The sequence below is a fragment of the Diabrotica virgifera genome, chromosome 7 (genome assembly GCF_917563875.1).
Source record: "Diabrotica virgifera virgifera chromosome 7, PGI_DIABVI_V3a".
NCBI classification, from domain to species: domain Eukaryota; kingdom Metazoa; phylum Arthropoda; class Insecta; order Coleoptera; family Chrysomelidae; genus Diabrotica; species Diabrotica virgifera.
Genome location: NC_065449.1, coordinates 204,408,848 through 204,427,635, shown reverse-complemented (window position 1 = coordinate 204,427,635; position 18,788 = coordinate 204,408,848).

The following is an 18,788-nucleotide window of genomic DNA, read 5'->3' as shown; positions in this document are numbered from 1 at the left end:
CACAGAATCAACGGTACTGATCTGGCTGTTATTAAGAGGTAAGGGTTGAAGGACTCCTTTATAAGACAATGCTACTGTTTTATCTACGTTAAACGAGAGTAAATTAGAGTCAGACCAGGTTTTTATTGTAAGTAGATCAGAAGTTATAGTAGCATGAAGAGTTGCAATATTTGAGTTGCTCCAAGTGATACTGGTATCATCAGCAAAAAGAAAGATTTTTCCATCGATTTTTAAACTAGTGATGTCATTAATAAAGATAAGGAAAAGTAGAGGACCCAATACTGAACCTTGAGGTACCCCACATACAATGTTTTTGAGACTAGAGTCTGTATCGTTTGCTCTAACCAGTTGTTTCCTATCATCCAAGTAAGATTGAAACCAATCTAAAGAAATACCTCGAATTCCGTAGAAATTTAGTTTTCTTATCAAAATGTTATGATTTACACAATCAAAAGCTTTGGCGTAGTCACAAAAAACGGTGGCAGTGTGAAGATTATTGTTCAGTGCTTGATAAACCTCATGTAGTACAGAAAAGATGGCATCAGTGGTGCATTTATTATTTAAAAAGCCGAACTGATTTTGTGATAAAATGTTGTTTTCAACTAGAAAGGACATAAGTCGGGCTTTTATGAGTCTCTCAATAATTTTGGAGAGTACCGGTAGTAGTGCAATAGGTCTATAATTGCAAGTATTAGATATTTCACCACCCTTATGAAGAGGAATAATGATGGCTGTCTTCAGGCACTCTGGAAATTTACCTTTCTCAAAGGAATCATTAATTAGTGAGATGAGGACTTCTAACACATTTTCTGGGAGATTAGAAAATTTTTTTATCGATAGACCATCAGTACTACAGGAGGATTTGCTTTTGATACTATTGATTGTTTGGATCAGTTCAGATTTATCGACTGGTTTTATAAAGAATGAATTCGAGACCTTTCTTGAATTAGGGAGATAAGCAATGGGATCTTGTTGTGGCAAAATAGTTGATGTAATATTTTTACTCACATTAACAAAGTATTCATTTAGATTTTCAGGGTCTGGAAGGGAAATTGTTTTAGCAGTGTGGGTTTTATTTCGAAGATCGTTTATTATGGACCAAGTTTCTTTTGCAACACTTTTTGAGCTTCCCAAACGGTTATGGTAGTAGTCTTTTTTAGCTGATTTTATAAGTTTAAGATAGGTTGCCCTGTACTTGGTGATATATTCAGTGATAGAAACGTTGGTAGTAAATTTCCTGATATAGAGAAGAGAACGCATATTCTTGGAAGATATTCGGATACCTTTAGTAGTCCAGGGTTTGCGATGTTTTGGCTTAATTGCAATTAAAGGAAATGCTTTATTGAAGATACGGACAAGCTTATCCAAAAAAGCACTGAAATTATTATCCACGTCCATAGCAGGAAAGCGCCACTCAGAGGTTAAGCATAAATTTTGGAGATTACGAAAGTTCCGGGTGGAAAAAATCCTGCCTAAACGTCGGGTTTTCGAGGAGGGTTTGCTCAAGATATTAAACTTCGTATAAACTGCTTCATGATCAGATAGTCCAGCATTAATAATTGTAGAGTGGACATCAAGGGGTGAAAAATCTGAGACAGTATAATCAATTATGGTAGATGAAGTTTTTGTAATCCTTGTAGGAGAATCAACGTGCATTGTTAGACCATACGATTCAAATATGTTGACCAAGGATATTTGTGTAGCACTAGCAGCAGCATAATCAATGTTAAAGTCCCCGCATAAAATTTTTCTACTTTTATGGGGCAGGTCATCTAACAAATTTAGCAGGTTCTGAAAAAATAGTTCCACGGAAGAGTTAGGTGATCTATAAATGCAAATAATATAAAGATTAAGATTCTTATTGTAAATTAACGAAAACTCAAAGAAGGCTTCACTTAGCAGAAAGTCATATTTTGTTACCGAAGAAAAATCATTGCTCGTAGATAGAATTAGGGTGCCTCCGTAAGCTGAGCTTGGACGATCATACCTAGCAATTGTGGTGTATTTTTCTACAAAAAAAGGCTCGTTGACTTCAAGCCAGTGCTCTGTAACCGCAACTACCGGGGGAAATCCTAATTCCTCTAGGAACAAAAATAATTCATCAGTTTTGTACCTTATAGAACGAATATTAATCAGAACCATGCTAAAGTTGTTATCACTAAAACAATTTGAGGATTCTAGTCCCTCAGAACACGTCGTGATGTTTAAAAATTTCGTTTTGGAGAGGCAGCGGAATAGTAATTTCGGTGACATTCCTCTTGATTTCTGCAGGTGAATAATTCTTTCAGAAGTGAGAAAGGATCTGTAAGCATCAAGATCAGCTTGCACCTCATCTGGACCAATCCCATAGGCATTGTTAAATTCCAGCAGAATTCGTCGTAGATCTTCAGTCTTAGTGGGAAGTCCCTCGGAAGCCAAAAAGAGTTTAACGCTTGTATTGGTAAATCCATCGTAAAACACTGAAGCTGGTTGGTCCTGTAGATAAGCAAGATGAAGTTTAATGGCTTTTAAGATATCCGGTTCCCTTAATCTGGCTAGAAGATATCGACTATTCGAGTTATTGGTTAATCTAACTCTTGGTGGGGTCAAAGGATCCAGATTTATCGAAGGTTCTAAAGTATCCTTCTTAATGAAATTTACAGGCGAATGGAACGGATTCTTAGATTTACAAACTTCGATGGCCTGCTTGTCTGTACGTATGTTTGTGTTTTCTACTTCATCTTTGTTCTTGCGAGAATTGGTAATTGGATTTTCCAAGGTGACAGGACTTCTGAGATTCTTCGGATTCTTATGTGACTCAGATGAAAGCGTTGGTTCAGAATTGGATGATTCTATAGACCATTTGATGTTAACACCAGGTGGCCAAATTTCCTTATTAAATAATAGGTTAATAGCTGTTCTAGATTTTATACCTATTTTGAACGAACAGCCAGTTGCTGTGTCGGCATCTTTAAGGAGTGTGTAACATCTAATGTATTCCTTAATGCCTAGCCTCTCTTTGATATAGTGCACAACTTGTATAGGGGTGTACGTTGGGGTCAAGTTACTAATAACTACAAAGTGACATTTATCTTCTGTAATTTTTGGCTTTTGCTCTGGACTTGGTTCGATATGTCGGGGCTCCTCAGTTTGGGTACTTGCGGTGGCATAAGATGTATTTTTCTTCAAGAAAATCTCTTTTTTAGTTGGTATATTAGATAGATTTTTTGTAAGACTGCTCATTTGATTTGACATATCACCGATATTTGAAGAGAGCCTTTCTAATCCCAACTTAATCTCAGTTGAATTTGTGTCTTGGATTTCAACCGTGATAGTCTCATCTGAAGAAGAGCCGAAAAAAACTGACGATATATTAAAAATGTCGTGTTCCATCTGCCTTACAGATTTTAAAACCTTCTCAGGATTCAGCAGGTTGTTTAGTTTGTGGATCTCGTCAATTTTTTTCGTAAGATAGTCCAGTTTGCCGTCATTTTTAGTTAAGAGGTCATAAGTCTCGATGAAAACAGGCAAATTGTCATTTAGTTTTTTAGTAACTTGAATTAAGGCCTCAAAGTTCTCTAAAGGTATTTGATTTTTTGATAAATTTGTAATTTTGTCATTTAAATAATTTAAACTTGGAGAGTCACATACGGTACAAAAGAATCTAAGGTGAGAAGACTTTTGGTCCAATAGGGCTTTAGTGATGGTCTTGTTTAATTTTGTACATTTCATACAGAAGTTTCTTTGGCAATCTCCATTACATCTTAACTGGTTGTATTTATCCGAGTCAGAATATTGTGTAAGACAATGTTCACAAGTGTACGTCATTTTCAAGGTTAGATGTGCAAAAATTAACTAGGTCGATGTGATGATGGTAATAAAAATTGAAACACTTACAGCTAGTATTCACAACACATAAATCAAAACAAATAACAAAACTTGTAAACACAAGAAAACAAATCAAAACATACATCCGTATACTTCCACTGCTGGTAAACGAATGAAATGCAAATTCTTATAATATGTGCACGAATCTGCCGCATATAGTTACATGTGAAGATACGTTTTGCACTTATAGTCTGGGCTGATTATCGGAGAATAGGCCGTTTTTGGGAAAAGTTATTTACCAGCAATTTTATTGCTGGAATCGAAGCTTATGATTATATATATTAATAATATAGGTACCTATGCAAAGTCCTCATAGTGTGTGCTACTTTTTTTATAAACAAAATGGCGCCCGAAAATCGTGTTTTTTCAATTATTGCTCTATATAACTCCGAAGATTTTAACTTTACAACAAAAACACTCAAATAAAAATTCACCGCAATTAAATTCTGCATAAAAATATGTTTTTTCAGATCTGCTCCGACGAAAACTTTCCTCGGAAAACAACAAAATCTTTAATTTTCAAATAAAGTTTTAGATAAGTAATTATCTACCAATAATTAAATAATTTGGTGACTTAAAAGCCTTCTTGGTTTGGATTATAGTTCCAGAAGCTGGTGAAAATAGAACGAATATTTTAGCAACAATTCTATTATTAATTATTAATTTACGGTCGCAATAATAACCAAAATAATTATGATACATTGATCAAACTTTGAAATCTTATAAAGATGAGATGCCTATTTAACATTTTGTCGACAAAATATAAATTTTTTATTTTTTTGCATAATCTTTAAATGTTTAAAAAAATAGTTATAAACAAATTAACGTTTATCAGAAAGTTTTTATTATATTCTAATTTTAAAAAATAGTTAAAATGCGTATTTCAAATATCTTGAAAATGAATGTTTTAAAACTTTTTTGCAACCATTTGCATAAAAGTTATGAAACAGCAAAGTAAACATACGATTACTGCGTTGTTTATAATTTTTTTTTATTCTTTCAAAGCGTAAAAGTGAGTTTAAAGTACAAGCTAATTACTTACAAAAAATATCGATTATCAGTTTAATGATTATATTTTAATTAAAGATTATAAATATTTTTTTTGTAATTTACACGCGCGAAAATAGACTAATACAGTACCGTAGCTATGTATTATGTATTATACCCGTCCACATACACAACTCGCGCGAGTTTAAAGCGTGTCAGTCGCTTCGAGTGTACATCTCCGGCTCTGTATCAAGCCTACTTTCGCGCTAAAAATTACAAAAAAAAGTATTTTTAATCTTTGAATAAAATAGAACCATTGAATTAATATTTGATATTCTTTGTGAGTGATTAGATTAGCTTGTACTTTAAACTCACTTTTAAGCTTTGAAACAATTAAAACAAATTATAAACAACGGAGCAATCGCATATTTACTTTGCTGTTTCATAACTTTTTTGCAAATGGTTGGAAAAACTTTTTAAAGCATTCATTTTCAAGACCCTTGAAATACACATTTTAAGTATTTTTTAAAATTAGAATATAATGAACAATTTCTGAGAAATGTTAATTTGTTTATACGTATTTTTTAAAAAAATTATATTTTGTCGACGAAATATTAAATAGGCATCATATCTTTATAATATTTTTATATTTTATTGCGACTGTAAATTGTTAATTAACAATTGAATTGTTGGTAAAATATTCGTTTAATTTTCACCGGCATCTGCAGTTATAATCTATACCAAGAAAGCTTTTATTTCACCAAGTTATTTAATTATTGATAAATAATTACTTGCCCAAAAAATTTATTTGAAAATTCGAGATTTTGTTGGGAAAACACACATTTTCCGAGGAAAATTTTCGTCGGAGCAAATTGGGAAAACATGCCTATATGTAGAATTAAATTGGGGTGAATGTCTATTTGAGTGTTTTTGGTGTAAAGTTAAAATCTTCGGAGTTATAGACCAATAATGGACAAAAACACGATTTGGGGGTGCCACTTTGTTAATAAAAATAGTAGCACACTATCTGCGGACTTTGCATTCCTATAATATTAATATCTTCTTCTTTAAGTGCCATCTCCGCGGCGGAGGTCGGCAATCATCATAGCTATTCGTATTTTAGAGATGGCTGCTCTGAAAAGTTCATTTGATGTACATCCGTACCACTCTCTCAGGTTGCGCAGCCACGATATTCTGCGTCGCCCTATGCTTCTCTTTCCTTGAATCTTTCCCTGCATAATCAATTGGAGCAAGCTGTATCTCTCTCCACGTGAAATATGTCCGAGATATTCCAATTTTCTTGTTTTGATGGTATTTAGGATTTCCATTTCTTTATTCATCCTTCTCAGAACCTCTTTGTTTGTAACGTGTTCTGTCCACGATATTTTCAGAATTCTTCTGTACACCCACAGCTCGAATGATTCTAGTTTTTTCATTGATGCAGCATTCAAGGTCCAAGCTTCCATTCCATAAAACAGAGTCGAGAAAACGTAGCACCTAGCCAACCTAACTCTTAGCTCCAGCAATATTAATATTGAAACACGCTGAAAGTCATCCGTCTAAATATTTGAAATTCCGACCCAGTAATACTTTCGCTACGCCCTGTATATCGATCTTCCGCATAATGCAGAGTATGGCGTTTTTCAATTCTCACGGGATTTGGGATGCTTTGTTTCGTTGTTCGTACAATTCTTTGAAATTTGGTGTACAAAGGTGTCTCAAATTGTTTATATCCTACACAATTGTAAACGGAATATTTTTAAAGAGGTTCCTTAGCTCATGTTTAGTTGAGTTTCCGTAGAAGTCACCATCAAGTGGAGTTGAGTACCATTGGGCTGATTCTAGCCCGGTGAATGTGATAGTGTATCGTGAACTCCGGCGATTTTCGCGCTGTTTCTAAGCAAATCGTCGTTATCATTTTATACCAATTTTGGTATCCATTAATTTCTTTTAAGCAGTCAGAACCAGAAGTAGGAGAGAAGAGTTTCAATTTTCTCATTGCTATGTTTAACAGTGCAGTTAAAACATGTAGTATGCTCACATACTTTATTTTGGTCAAAGTTAATGAACTTTCAATAATCATGTTCGAGTCTAACTAAATAATTTTATTTGAGTAAAAGTAAAATTTGATCCAGTTTAACGAACTTTTAAACTATTTATCTTCAAGTGAAAGCTGAATTTTTCTATAATAATGTTTGTTTATAAACAATGTACTGTTTGCTGTTTACTGTAATTAACGACAGTGAAGTAAGTGTTTCGCAAGTGCAATAGCGCCTTGGACTTTCGAATCAAGCTACGAGGAAGAAGCCAGGACACTAATTGTTAAGGTATAATTTTTATATTTGTAAAACTGTTCGTTTCATCTTTGATTAATTGGTAATCTGGTCTCTAATTATAACAGAGAGATCAGAGATTAATTTTTTTTTAATAAATAATGTTTGATTTTCAACCTATAATTTATTATTTCTTTCCTTCTCTCTTGAATCGTAAGAACGATAAAACATTGACTGAGTATATAATTTTGAGTGTAAAGTAAAGGAGGTAAGTTACATTATAACATTTTGTATATTATGTATATCATTTTATTTGACTATGTTTCTTTGTTTTATTTTAATTTATCTTTCTTTGTTTTATTTCTATTTTTTTTGTATAAAGTTTGGTTTCCCTTAGGTAACCAATGGCGCCCAATATTTTATTTTTTGTATTTTTCTTTATTTTTTATTTCACATCCTTATTTCGATTTTTCTATCTTTCTAATTTTTCTAAGCTAATAAGAATATATCATAACATCTATTAAAGAATCCACTCCCTAAAATCTCTGAGACAGTAGCAACCGAGGTACTTAATAAATTATTTAGCACGAATTTTGTCCAATTCTTAATTAGTCATGTTTCATAAAACAACAGGGGCTATCTTTTGTCTTACATTAAAATGGCCCCATATGACTTCCATTCTTTGTCGTGTTACAATATATAGGATCATAATATTCGATTCCAGCAATAAAATTGCTGGTAAATAACCTTTCTTTGTACTTTACTAATTGGACCAGCGTATTTTAACTATTTTTTTTTCAAAATTTAATAATTATGCAAAAAAACGAAAAATTGATATTTTGTCGATAAAATATTAAATAAGCATCTAATCTTTATAATCTTTAAAAGTTTGATCAATGTATCATGATTATTTTGGTTATTATTGCGATCGTAAATTGTTAATTAACAATTGAATTGTTGCTAAAATATTCGTTTAATTTTTACCGGCTTCTGGAATTACAATATATACCAAGAAAGCTGTGATGTCACTAAGTTATTTAAATATTGATTAATAATTACTTACCTAAAACTTTATTTGAAAATTAGAGTTTTTGTTGGGAAAACCCTCATTTTCCGAGGAAAATTTTCGTCGGAGCAAATCGGGAAAAACATATCTCTATGCAGAATTTAATTGCGGTGAATTTTTATTTGGGTGTTTTTGTTGTAATGTTAAAATCTTCGGAGTTATAGAGCAATAATTGAAAAAAACACGATTTTCGGGCGCCATTTTGTTTATAAAAAAAGTAGCACACTATCTGCGGACTTTGCATACCTATATTATTAATAATTCGATCTTATAATTCGATTCCAGCAATAAAATTGCTGGTAAATAACTTTTCTATGAATTTTGCTAATTAGCTCAGAGTATTAATAAATGGTAATTAATAACTAAAAAGTTAAAAATATTTCCTAAAAAATATTTTTACGCTCTTTTTAATGGCCGTATTAACTATTTGAAAAATTAATACATACTGGGTGAAATAATTGAAAAAAAAAACAACATATTTTTACATAAAAACCAGGAAAAACACAACTTCTGGTGAACCGATTCTTCCGGTTCAAGACCTCGATCTTATACATCAAAAAAAGAACCTATATACCAAATTTGGTTGAAATCTGAAGTCTCGTTCAAAAGTTATCGTGCTATTAGTCACATATGTATAGTCGCCATTTTGAATCCTCGCCATTTTTGTAAAAGGCAAAATCTGAGATGGCCTCCTATCTAAATTTGAACGTTTATATGTGTAGTATATGTGGTCCAAATTATATGCTTCTATAATTAAATGCACAATTTTTATAATATTTGCACAAATCTGCCGCACTATAAGATGCAATCAATTTAAAAATTAAAAAAAAATCACACGCATAGTTGAGGCTGCTACAAAACATGTCTATTTTTATAGACTCGTAGATTGAGTGTACATAGCCTCAAAATTTTTTTATTTTTGGAAAAAAGCGTATAACTTTTTTGTGGGGGTGGGTGCAGGTACAATCTTTTTAATTTATGTATTTTATCAATCGCTATATTTCTATTTTTTCCGTAAGGTTCGCCATCTTCAAAAATCCTAGTAATTTTTTTTTATGTTTTGGAGGTTTGAAAGTGTTTTTCCCATTTTTGAATGTTCTAATGACACAGTTCCTTCAATTTATATACAAAAAAGCTCGTTTTGATCTATTTTGACGTCTACAAAATAGGGAAAATCCTCAAAATTTTCTGGTTTTTGAAGCTGGAGCATCTGGTGGAAAAATCTGAAAATTTGTATATTGTGTTTGATTAGTGTGTTATTATTTTGCCGATCTTAACCGGGGGTACCCTTTCTCTTTAATTTATTTATCCCGACCATAAGTAGAAAGTTTAGTTTTCCATCGTCCACCCATGTGCCACTGAAACTTGAGGCATAGTTCTCATAGTTTTCTTTTAGGTTCTACTATTTAACTTACTAAGGAAGTAAAACCTCACTTGTAGGTGAATGGTATATAAATTTATTAAAATTTTTATCTAAAATGATCCAAATTTGATTGAGGTGGGTACATCTATGGTACAAAAATCACACAAACGTTTTAGGACCAATCAGTCCATCATCAGGTAGAAAACTTTAGGTCAAAACGGCAAACAGGTGTATGTTTTCAAAAAAACTTTTGATAGTGTGTAAAAAATTTTTTACACACTATCAACACTATCAAAAGTTTTTTTGAAAACATACACCTGTTTGCCGTTTTGACCTATTTAGAAGTGTGTACAAGTCTTGCAGTCTTTTCCAATAGAAAACTTTAGATCCAAAGTAGTTGGAACTAGCTACATAGTTAGGTCAAAAGACCTTCAAATTACAATGATCAGGCCATTTCGGCTACAACAATGTCGACAATAAGTCGATGTTTGAAGAATTAATAAATGTAGTGGTACTATAATGTGGTCTTCATCTTGGCTTCAAACTGACGACAATAAGTCGATGTTTGAAGAATTAATAAATGTAGTGGTACTATAATGTGGTCTTCATCTTGGCTTCAAACTGACAGTACATTTAACATTTATTAATTCTTCAAACATCGACTTATTGTCGACATTGTTGTAGCCGAAATAGCCTGATCATTGTAATTTTAAGGTCTTTTGACCTAACTATGTAGCTAGTTCCAACTACTTTGGATCTAAAGTTTTCTACCTGATGATGGGCTGATTGGTCCGAAAACGTTTGTGTGATTTTTGTACCATAGATGTACCCACCTTAATCCAATTTGGATCATTTTAGATAAAAATTTTAATAAATTTATATACCATTTACCTACAAGTGAGGTTTTACTTCCTTAGTAAGTTTTTTATTATGGTATACAGCCAATGAGAGGAATCTTTTCCTTTATATTCTACTATTTAAGTTACAAACTCTCACGGTGATTAAAATCATTACCAAATTTTTCTTATCCGTCTCCGCCTCTTAGTCTATAAAATGTTACGTTTCCCGATGAAAGTGAGTTTGTTTGTAACAACAACACGTTTCGGCTGCCAGCATTCTGTAATTACTTATATAAATATTTCACATGGCCAACACAAACTGCAAAATAAAATAAGTCACAATTCTGGTCAAACGAATATTTCTTCAACGCTGCTTGCCAAGTTGGTTTTCTGAGAAATTACATTTCTGAAAATATAAGTTGGACCAAAGATGAAAGAAAAACATTCCTCCTCGTAACGTGTTACTTTTTTAAAATACATAATTTGCTTTTGGTATTATTTATTTTATTTTTGCTAGAAATTCGTCGATTCGTTTCACCATTCTTTTTTATAATTTTAACTCCAGAGACTTGCAATGTGTCCAATATCCACGTTAACGCATTAATAGAAAGTTGAAGATATAATATATCTCTAGATGTTATATTGTACATATCATCTAGAACAGGGGTCACCAATTAGCGGACCGCGGTCCGCATCCGGACCGTGAGCTAGTTTTGTGCGGACCGTCAATAAATTCAGAATATACTTAGTGTTTGGCAATTTTGAAAATGTTTGGCCATGAAATTATGTACTATGTTTGGCTCAACTTATGTGTGCGAAGCTGCTTTATCAAGAATGAACTTTATTAAAAATCGGTAGAGATCTCACTTAACAGATGGATATCTCAACTCCCTAATGAGACTCAGTTGCACTAAACTCACTCCAAACTTCAGACAGGTTGTACATAAAAAAATGTCATTTTTCTCTCTGATAATTTAATTTTGTAAAGAGTTTTTCCCCTTATTGTTATATTTACTAATCATTAATTTTGAAATTAAGTAAGCTGTTATATAAAATTGTCATGTGCATTTTTTATATTCATTTTCTCTCTACTATATGTTAAGTAGGAGTACTTTTCAGATGTGCATTTAATTAAAATAATTTTCAGATTTAATAAGTTTGCAACAAACACCTTTCATTGAAACTAATGTAGAAAAGATAACATGTTAATTAGCATTTTGTACTATGATTATTTATTTTAAATTTCTCAGTTTCCTTTCTACAAAATTGAAGATGTCTAAAAACTTCATTAGCATTCAAAATATAAATTCCTAATTTTTAAAATATTCTCAGTAACAATTTACAATACTGCAGTTTTCAAAATATACTGATAATACATAACATCAAAACAATACACAATGAATTTATATTTTATTTATTGTACCAGGAAAACTTACAGAAAAGTATACAGTAACCAAAAAACAATCAGATATTATTAGTTTTCCTTTCCATATTGGTCCATGTGTGAGGCCACTTTCGTATGAAAAATGATTATGACTCGATTTCTTTGCGGATTCCTGTTCAAAAATGTCCCCTTTAAACAAATCAGAAGGGTGCCGGGTGAAACAATTTTTTAAGCAAATTCAAGATTACTTTTTTGCCTCGAAAAATGTATTTTTAGGTTTCTTACATGTATTATAAACAATAAAGGACTCTTGTCACATTTCTGAAAAGTTGATAGTTTTCGAGTTATAAGCGATTTAAAATCTGAAAAATGCGAAAATATGCATTTGCGATGCTTGAAAACTCCTAAGTTTTAATAAAATGACAGATCTTTTTTATTTAAGATGGCCCAAAAATGATAAAAACCTATTTTCGCGGGCAAAAAAGGTGATGTTTGGAATTTGTTAAAAAATATATTAAACAATTTCTGCCCAAAAATTTCGCCCGGCACCCTTCTGATTTGTTTATAGAAGATATTTTTTAACAAGAATCCACAAAGAAACCGAATCAGAACAGTCAGACACAGGCAGCATAAATCCGGACCCCGGAAGTGTCATAGGTTTTCGAAACGGACCCTCAGGGAAACTTATTGGTGACCCCTGATCTAGAATATGATGATAGAGAGATGATAAATATATTATCATCTAGAATTGTATACATATAGGTACAACCCACAATACACAAACATATAATACAGAGATAAACATATTACAAACAAGTAATAAAATTTCATAAAACTAATCAGAATTTGATATATTCTGCAGGCACAAATACCACCCTCACATTTTCTTAAGCAAAAAATGGCTATTGCCTGCAAGATCGAGTACAAGTAAGTCACCCGTTAGTTTTGATAAACAAGCAGCTTAACAACTTTTTTGTTATATTTTTCGCACAATACTCGTAACATGGGAGATCGTAATGGGAGATTTTAACGCCAAAATTGGAAGTAAGATTGAAGACTCTGAAAGCAAGATTGGAAATTTTGGATTCGGCACAAGAAACACAAGGGGAGAAAAACTTATGGAATTTCTGGAACAAGAAAACATGTATATTATGAATACCTTCTACAAAAAGAAACCTAACAGAAAGTGGACATGGGTTGCACCTAACGGAACCACCAAAAATGAAATAGACTATTTTCTCTCAAACAACAAAAGAATATTCGAAGACGTAACAACAATAAACAACGTAACAACGGGTAGTGACCATCGTATAGTTAGAGCAAAAATAAATATTAACATGAAAGAAGAGAGGAAAAGAATATTTAAAAAAACAACGCGAATAGATGCCTTTAAAGTAAAAACAAATGAAGAGCAATTCCGAGAGGTCTTAGCGGATAAGTTCAAATATGATCCTTCACATAATCAAGATGAAATTGACGAAATTAACAAAAACATCAATAAGAACCTTCTCGAAGCCGGACTACAGGTCGCAAAGAAAACAAGTACTAAAGAAGACAAAATAAGCAACGAAACTAAACAACTGATGACGGAAAGACGCCAACTACTAACGCAAAACAAACGCCATACTCAAGAATACATAGAACTTAATAAAACAATTAGAAAAGAACTAAAACGCGACTTACAAAAATGGAACGAGAACTTAATAGAGCGAGTCATTGAAAACAACAGAGGCTTAAAATGTCTAAGACCCGCATTGGGTGTTCAAAAAATCATTAAAATTAAAGACGCCAATAGTAAGGAAGAGAAGGACAAATATAAAATAACAAAAATAGTCGAAGACTTCTACAAAAGCTTGTACAGCTCGCAAAGCCAGCCTAATGAATCAACAAAGGAGAACGTCAAAAGAAAAATAAAAAACGTGGGATCAGAAGTACTACCAAATATAAAGGGATTCGAAATAGAAAGAGCTTTAAAAGAACTAAAAAATAATAAAGCTCCAGGACAGGACGGTATAATTGCCGAGCTCTTGAAAACAAGCAAGACAGTAACAATCCCTATACTAACAGAGCTATTTAATAAATGTCTCCATAATAGCAAGATCCCTAAAGACTGGAACGAAAGTCTAGTAATACTTTTACACAAAAAAGGGGACAAATGTGACCTACAGAATTACAGACCGATATCGTTGCTCAGTCAAGTATACAAACTATTCATGAGAATTATTAACAACAGGTTGACCTACAAAATGGACAATTACCAACCAGTGGAACAGGCTGGCTTCCGCAAAGGATATAGTACATCAGACCATCTGCTGACAATGAGAACATTGATAGAGAAGGCAAATGAATACCAACTACCCGTATTTCTTGCCTTCGTAGACTATGAAAAGGCGTTTGATAGTATCGAGATGTGGGCCATAGAACAAGCTATTAATAATTGTAGAATAGATTCGAGATATAGACAACTAATACATAATATATATGAAAATGCAACTATGATAGTACAACTAGACGAAAATACAAATCCCATCCCTATTAAGAGAGGCGTGAGACAAGGAGACGTAATATCGCCAAAGCTTTTCAACCTAGCACTAGAAGACGTCTTCAAAACGACAAATTGGTCAACCTATGGCATTAACGTTAATGGCAAGAAGCTAAATCACCTCAGATTCGCTGACGACATTGTGATTATAGCGAGCTCATTCGAGGAACTGCAAATTATGATAGAGGAACTCGCAGGCAGCTCCCAATACGTCGGTCTAAAAATGAACATGAAGAAAACAAAAATAATGACAAACACAGATGACCCCAGACGCATAACTATAAATGGCAGTGAGATAGAAAAAGTCCAGGAATATATCTACCTAGGCCAAATCCTGAAACTTGACAAAGAAAACCAAAGTGCGGAAATTAATAGGAGAGCAAGACTAGCATGGGCAGGATTTGGAAAACTTGGTTGGATACTTAAGAACCGCAAAATACATCAATATTTGAGGACCAAAGTGTTCAACCAGTGCATCCTTCCTATCATGACATATGGGTGTCAAACCTGGACCCTAACCAAGGCAAATATGAATAAACTAGCTACAACAGAAAGAGCTATGGAAAGAGCAATGTTAGGTATACTACTGTCAGATAAAAAGAGGAGCGACTGGGTAAGATCAAAAACAAAAGTCGAGGACATAACAACAAAAGTTACCAAACTTAAATGGAGCTTTGCAGGCCACACTGTTAGACAAAAAGACCAACGTTGGAATGCCACGATACAACATTGGAGACCTTACCAAAGTAAACGACCGAGAGGAAGACCACAGATGAGATGGGTTGATGATATTAAAAGAGTAGCCGGAACGAATTGGAAATATGTTGCTCAGGATAGAGACCGATGGAAGGAGTTGGGAGAGGCCTATGTCCAAACGTGGACGATAGAAGGCTAAGAAGAAGAAGAAGACTCGTAACATATACATTCGTATCTAATTTGCTTCTAATTAGGGCTTGATATAAACGCAGAAGAATAGTTGTGTCTGCACCCATTTTCTGATTATAAAGGACTTAGAAGGATTATTCTCTGTTGGCATGATTTAATGAGCTCATGTATAGGCGATGTCCATTGAGTTAAAAAGTCGAATGTCATTTCCAAGAATTTGATTTCGTTATTGTTGCTGTGTTGTGTTTTTCTTTTGTCAAATATTATTATGTACTTCAAATTTATTTAATGTATATTAAATTTAGGTTTTTACACTTAAAAAAAAACAATATCTTGAGAAAATTATACCAGTACAGGCGGCAACATTAGTTGCTGCATTTATCAAATAATGCCAGAAGTGGAACCAATCTATTCTGTGGAAAATAAAATGGTGTTTTGTTGTATAGTATTATTATAAAACATTAAATTCCATCAAGTAATTAAAAAATTTCATAAACATATATTTCATAACAATATATTAATTGTTTGTTTTTCTTAATAATTAATTTTTACAATAGTATTTTTCCTAAACAATTGAATAACAAGCGTCATCACAAGAGAAACTTGTAAACACCATTTGTATCAACGTATTAAATTATATTAACATATTTTTGTGCCTTGGAATGTTTTTACACTTGTTTTAGACAAGGCGGAAACGGCGGGTTCGTTGGGAAAAATATTCCCATGAAATATTTTTGCATAATCACATTCGTGAGACATTCCAGAATAAGGTTCAAGAAGTCGCCCACGTGAAAAGTGGGCCAATTTTTTTTAACAATTTTTTTTTATTGAAATTGCAAAAATCAATATCTTTTGCCCTGACTAATTGTTTTTAGGTTTTTTGGACCATTCTGGACAAAAAAGGTATCTTATAATTTTTCTCTAAAGTTGGTCTTTTTCGAGTTATAAGCAATTTAAAATTTGAAAAACGCGAAAATGGCCATTTTTAAGACTTAATAACTCGGTTAAAAATTATTATTATGAAAGTCAGAAAGTGACTAAATCAAAGTTTAAAGTCTCCGCTACACGATCCTGAAAAAATCTGTGTCATTAATTTACTACTAAGCTGTTATTTTTAATTTAACAATGAGCGGTTAGATCGTATTGGCGCGGTTGTAAATGTGAGTGCGAGTAAGATGCACAATTGGACTGCTGGAATGGCTTCTCTCTCGCACTCAGTATTTACAGACGACGCACACGTGCATGGTGCTTATTATTATTACTTAAAATAACAGCTTAGTAATAAAATAATGACAAAAATTTCTTCAGGATCTTGTAGGGGGGGCTTTAAACTTTGATTTAGACATATATTGACTTTCATAATAATAACTTTTAACCAAGTTATTAAGCCTTGAAAATCACGTTTTTTTTCAATTTTAAATTGCTTATAAGTCGAAAACGATCAACTTTGGAGAAAAATTATAAGAGATCATTTTTGTCCAGAATGGTCCAAAAAATTAAAGAAAAAATTGTTCGGGACAAAAATATTGATTCTTGCAATTTGATTAAAAAAAATTGTTAAAAAAAAATTGGCCCACTTTTCACGTGGGCGACTTCTTGAACCTTATTCTGGGATGTCTCACGAATGTGATTATGCAAAAAAAATCTAATGGGAATATTTTTCCCTTCGAACCCGCCGTTTTCGGCTTGTCTATTTGTGATCGCACAAATGAGACCTATGATTTTTGTGTTATTTGAAAAGACAATTAATCGATCAAATAGCGAAGTTATTATCCACAAAACAACAGATTGATAATAGATCAACAGGAAGAAGCAGAAATATGGAAAACCTACGTATCCGAATATTTTGCTGTAGATCAAGTCCCAATAGATCAATCAGATTGCGAAATAGATTGACATACATAAAGAATAATTAAATAAAGTCCTAGAAGAAACTAAAATGGAAAATCGCCTATTAGTCCAAATGATTTCAGTATGTATAAAGTTCTAGAACTATTGGACGAGGGAGGTATTAATCTTCGTTCTTTAACAGAATATTATAAAGTAATGAGCGCGCTAAACAACAGCAAAATAGCACAAAAGATGGAAAACGTATTAAGTTGTGAGATAAAAAGAAATAAAACTAATCGAGCTGGGTTTATCGATATTAACCTATCAATATGCATTATATTGATTGTTTCCCACCTTTAGACGTATCGGACGAGTTTGGCAACTGCCACTGTCACAGTGACAGTTTTAGTTGACATACTCCTCTGATACGTGTAAAGGTGGGAAACAATCAATATAATGTAAATTTGTAAGTTAATATCGCTAACTTTCCCAGCTCGACTAGTATCATTTCTTTTTATCTCACAACCGAATACGTTTTCCATCTTTTGTGCTATTTTGCCGGTTATTAGCGCGCTCATCACTGTATAATGGCATAAGTAAAGTTGTCACCATCTATCTATCGCCCGTCGGCAAATTCAAACAAAAATATAACTCCAGACCATCTTTTACCACCTTTAGTCCAGACAAATTAATATGTGTATTTAATATATTTTTTACCATCAAAAATGAGATATTTTAATCAAATATTGTATCAAATGTAATTTGCAGAATAATTTTGAATTACGTTCCGCTAATGAACTCGCTTTTTTGTCCTTCAAAGTAGAAAAAAGTTTCAATTATATTGCTTAATAGTATAATTGTCTAACAATTTTAACTGTACTAATCCCCAAGTATAAATTTTTAAGTGCTAAACTGATTGACTTACGATGAGTAACCGGGTTGTAAAAATACCGGCATGTGCCTAGATAAAGGGACATCGGTTTACTCGAATTTCATAACATACAAATATTATCTCTTTGAATTTGCCGACGGGCGAAATATCGATGGACCCGACTTTACAGCTAGTTCCTAAAAAAACTGATACGACTCTTGGTAAGATTTGATCATTTTGAGCAGTGTATGATTGGTCTGACATTATATTATATTTATTATGACAGACAAAGAATAAAATAAACAAACAAACAGCCATTTTTTGAGGTTGAACAGAATAAGTTATCAGTAGTAATTGCACAAGAGCTCTGAAATTACTGAATTTTTCCCGAGTGACACTTTGACAGTTTTAATTTCACGAGCCGAAGGCGAGTGAAATTATGTCAAAGTGTCACGAGAGCAAAAATTCTATATTAATTTCAGAGGTCGAGTGCAATTTGTTGCGATTATTTCATGAATAAAACTGTTCAAAACCAAAATTTTATTGTAATTTATTTATGTAAGTACCATTAAACATACAGTTTTTATAAATATTTGACGATTGAAAGTCATCACTTTTATAATTTTTAAAACATTAATTGTCATTAATGTCACTGAATGTATTTTTTCGTAGCAACGAAGGGCATCTGACGTAATATACTTAACGACGGGAGATTATCAAAAATTATCGATTTAATTCAGATTTCTATTGGTCAGAATCTCCTATGAATGAAATAATCTGATAAATTGTAAGATTTGGCAGTGACAGTGACAGCATGTAAATAAAAAGTATTTATCTTTCAAAATACACTGCTCAATTTTCTACAAAATAGGCTTTAAGAG